General features: G+C 40.4%; 1 pseudogene; it reads left to right on the top strand.

The window, feature by feature from the left end:
* The window catches only part of LOC105810723, a 151,971-nt pseudogene extending 149,333 nt beyond the window's left edge, over positions 1-2,638 (top strand).
* The last annotated feature ends 2,088 nt before the right edge of the window (positions 2,639-4,726 follow it).

Raw genomic sequence — 4,726 nt, 5'->3', positions numbered from 1 at the left:
CACAGAATTTCAGAAGTTACTTTAGAAATTGTTCAATATAGATTTCCCAAAAGGTTATTCTTTTTTGAATGGATAATTTTATACTCTAATCTTGAGAGGGTGCAAGCCTCTGAACACTCCTTTAGGCATCTTTTAAAAGGGTCTAAATGGTATGGAGATTCCTCAAGGAAATAAATGTAGACTTATTATTTGATCCAGCAATCCCACTACTGGGTATCTACCCAGAAGAAAAGAAGTCATTTTATCAAAAAAACTCATGCACTCAAATGTTTATCACAGCACAACTCACAATAGCAAAGATGTGGAATCAACCTAAGTGCCCATCAATGCTTGAGTGGATTAATAAAATGTTAACATACACACCATGGAGTACTACTCAGCCTGAAAAAGGAATGAAGTAATGTTTTTTGTAGCAACTTGGATGGACCTGGAGACCATTATCCTAATGAAGTATCTCAGGAATGGAAAAACAAACACCATGTGTACGCTCTAATAATTGGGAGCTAATCAGTGGGCACAAAGTAATGTAAGGTCATTGGAAAGTAGGAAGTGTGGGGAAGGAGGGGAGGAGTAAAAACCTACCTATCCGGTACAATGAACACTATTCAGATGATGAGCACACTAAAAGCCCTCAATTAAGTATTATAAAAGGTATCCATGTAACAAAAAATATTTGTACCCCCCTAGTATTTTGAAATAAAAAAAAAGTGCTAAAAAAAAGAGTATGAATAGGGCCTGAATCTGAGTCCTCTCCTCTTACTTTCCTCTACTTGCTCCACCACCTTCTCCACAAGTTACTGGTCCCTGGCTCCACCCAGTGTCCAGTCACAGCATCTGGCCCACCGGCAACGTGGCCAGCATCTATGCAGGTGCTGGGGACTTAAGCTCCGGTATCTCCGTGTGTCTGTCTCCACCAGCTTCTGGGGAGGCTGGGGCTCCGGGGACCTGGCTGTGGGGATGGCCGGGGATCTGGTGGGCATCCAGACTATTAGGACAGGGGCAGGTTGGCAGCACTAATCACAGGAAAAGAGGAGCGGGGCAAAAATGAGGAGGCCAATGAGCATTTAGAACCAAACCCCCAACATCAGGAATTGAAGTTTGGGACTTTTCCCAGCCAGGAACATGTGCAGAAACCAGGAGCTCATGTCCAAATGTAACTTTTTCCCATTAACATACATTAGCATAATAAAAATCACATCCAATAGCACCATGACAGTTTACAATTGTCATGGAAACCTCTGGAAATTACCCTATAAGGATAAAATTGAGGAGGGCCCTTAGCTCTAAGAACTCTCCACCCTTTTCCCAGAGAAATAATGAATATTGCACCTACCATTTAGCATATCATAAGGTACAGATATGAAAGTAAAAGTGTGGTAAAACCCCAGCATCTTCTCCACTTCTGGAGATAGACCAATTTCCCCTCAGGAAACATCCTCTCACTTTCTACTCTATGCTGAAAAGGCTGCAATAAAAGCTACTTGTTTGAGTTGCTCCTATCTGTCATCTCTCCATTGCACTGGCCCAGTTTGTGATTCTTCCAAGCCAGGAGCCAAAGAACTGGGGCACCACCCCTCAAAAAAATCAGCCCTGACAAGATCAAGAAGGAAACCATCAAGAAGGAAAGACCTGAATTACTGCCTGGCCTTTTACCTGGACAGAGTGAGGAGCCTGGAAACTGATAATTGAAGATTGGAGAGCAAAATCTTGGAACATCTAGAGAAGAAGGGACCCCGGGTCAGAGACAGGGGGCATTACTTCAAGACCATAGAGGACCTGAGGGCTCAGATCTTTGGAAATTCTTTGGAAAATGCCTGCATCATTCTGCAGTTGACAGTGCCCGTCTTGCTGCTGATGACTTTAGAGTCAAGTACAAGACAGACCTTCTGGCCATGCACCAGCCCATGGACATCCTTGGGTTCCGCAAGGTTACTGATGACTCTGATGTTGCTTTCCCATAGCTAGAGACAGAGATCGAGGCTCCCAAGGAGGAGATGGTCTTCCTGAAGAAGGATCATGATAAGGAAATAAAAGGCCTACAAGCCCAGATTGCAAGTGTTGGGTTGACTGTGGAGGTAGATGCCCTCAAATCCCAGGACCTCAGCAAGATCATGGCAGACATCAGGCCCAGTATGACAAGCTGGCTCAGAAGAGCCAAGAGGAGATGGACAAGTACTGCTCACAGCAGACTGAGCAGAGACCACGGTGGTCACCTCGCAGTGCACTGCGATCGGAGCTGCTGAAATGATGTTCATGGGAACCTAGATGTTGTTGAAGTTAGACCTGGAATCCATGGAAATCTGAAGGCCAACTTGGAGAACAGCCTGAGGGAGGTGGAGGCTATGCAGATGAAGCAGCTCAGTGGGGTCTTGTTGCACCTGGAGTCAGAGCTGCGCAGACACTGGCAGAGAGGCAGTGCCAGGCCCAGAATTACAAGGCCCTGATGACCATCAAGGTCAAGCTGGAGGCTGAGATTGCCACTTATTGCCACCCGCTGGAAGACTAGGAGGACTTCAATCTCAATGATGCCCTCAATAGCAGCAACTTCATACAAACCATCCAAAAGACCACCACCCGTAGGATGCTAGATGGCAAAGTGGTGTCTGAGATTAACGGCACCAGAATTCTGAGGCACTGAGGCAGCAGGAGCAGGGGAGCAAGAGGCCAATAAAAAGTTCAGAGGTCATTGAAATGAAAAGAGTATAAATAATAAACATGAAAGAACTCTGTAAACCAAAAAATTATATTATAAAATATTATTAAAATGTTATAAAAGTCAGTTTCGTGACATAAATTTACTTAACTGCAAGATCTCAAAATATAGAAGGAAAGAAGTTAAACATATTCATATGTAAGTGTGCCAATTGTTCTGATTGAAATACAAAGAAATATAGAGTACATTTGAGAAATGCTTACCATATGTCAGTTATTGCTCTAAGGGTTTTACCTGATTGCTCTCATTTATTTTTCACAACAGCCCTATGAAATAGTTACTCTTATTTGCACTTTTGGGTAGAGAAACTAAGGCTGCAGTTAAGTAAAAAACATGAAGTTAGAAGCCAGGCCCAGTGGTATATACCTACAGTCCCAGCTACTCCGTAGGATGAGGCAAGAGGACCATTTGAGCCTAGGAGTTCAAATCCAGCCTGGGCCAAAACAAAACATTTGAATGAAGGCAGACTGACTCTAGGATCTATGCTTTTGTCCTCTAAAATATTTGTAGGTTTCCTGGAAGCCCGTAAGAGGATACAAATTATTGTGGCCCTCCTAAATCCTCTGGATAAAATATAATAGAATATGAATTAAACAATGATATAGTTCAAAATGTTTGTTTCCAACTTGTTAATTTAGAACTTGAAATGGATTTCCACACAGAAATGCTATTATAAATACTGTTCCCAGTACAGAAAAATCTGTTGAACTGATGGTTCGTGTTTTCTGTGCTAAACTCATGTATCAAATTTGCTGTTTCATGTTTTATGAAGTAATTATCATTTCCTATCCACTTATTGAGTGTATACTCTGTGTCACATCAAAATATTGCACTATGATTGTTAGGAACACATAGTCCAGCAGAAGAAGCATGGAATTATTGAATGTATGATGATAAATTATATAGTAAATATACTTTCATAGTATTCTAGGAGAACAGTAGAAAGGTAGATTTGTTCTGACTGGTAGATTTGGGGAAGATTTCAAGTTAAAAGTGTTTATATTTAATCTGGATTGATTATTTAATTTGTATTACATGATTGAAATTTAATCTGGAACCTAAAATATAGATAAGATTTGATGAATAAACAAGACAGGGAAAGAGATGTTCTTTCTCTAATGTTTCAGACATTCATGTGATAATGTATACTCTATAGAACGCATTTTTTTCCTTGAACTGTAACTGTTATAGAATAATTTCCCATTATTCTTGTAGACATCTTAGGGGCAAGACTATGATTTCTGATCCTTGTTTATCTAGAACTCAATTAGCATCGTATATGAGAGTGTGAATATTATCAAGGTTTTAATACATGGTTGCAAATCCTTTAACACTTCTTAGTGGACTGGTGGAGTTAATTTTCCCTCCCTTTCAATCTGGGTGGGCTTTCAACTACTATGAACACTTAGGTACACTAGAAATGATACTTAGGACTTCCAAGGCTAAAGGGCCCTCACACATCTCTCTTGTTTGTTGAAACACTTGTTCCTGGAGCTTTGAGCTACCATACAAAAAAAGTCTGATGATCCAGAGACCTCCATGTTAAACAAAATCCAGTCACGATGCCCAGATGGGCCACGTCTTCCATTTTTCCATCCCCAATAAGGGGGTAAATACAAGTAGAGCCATTTTGGACCTTATAGACCTACCTGCACATTGACCAGCTGAATGCAACCAAGTGACTGCCATCTATGCCACATGGAAAAAATGGATTCATCCAGCCAAAAGTCATCCAAATTCTTGACCCATGAGGTATATAATAAAATGGTTTTTTATTAAGCCACGAAATTGTGAGACAATTAATTAAAAAGCATTATATAGCTAGAACAAATTGGAACAAGCATGTTCAGAATTTTTTTTTACGTGTGTTAAAATACGTGACTTTGCAGGTCTCTCTAATGATTATCTTATCCTTTCCTTAACTAGGTTTGTTGAATGAATAAATATAAGATGGAATTAAGGGTAGGGACTTTAAAAGTAAATAAGTAAACATACAAAATAAATGTATTACAA

This window comes from Propithecus coquereli, unplaced genomic scaffold (assembly GCF_000956105.1).
Source record: "Propithecus coquereli isolate 6110/MARCELLA unplaced genomic scaffold, Pcoq_1.0 Scaffold22, whole genome shotgun sequence".
Taxonomy (NCBI): domain Eukaryota; kingdom Metazoa; phylum Chordata; class Mammalia; order Primates; family Indriidae; genus Propithecus; species Propithecus coquereli.
The sequence above is the reverse complement of the archived record's forward strand: the minus strand, read 5'-3'. Positions and strand labels throughout refer to the sequence as shown.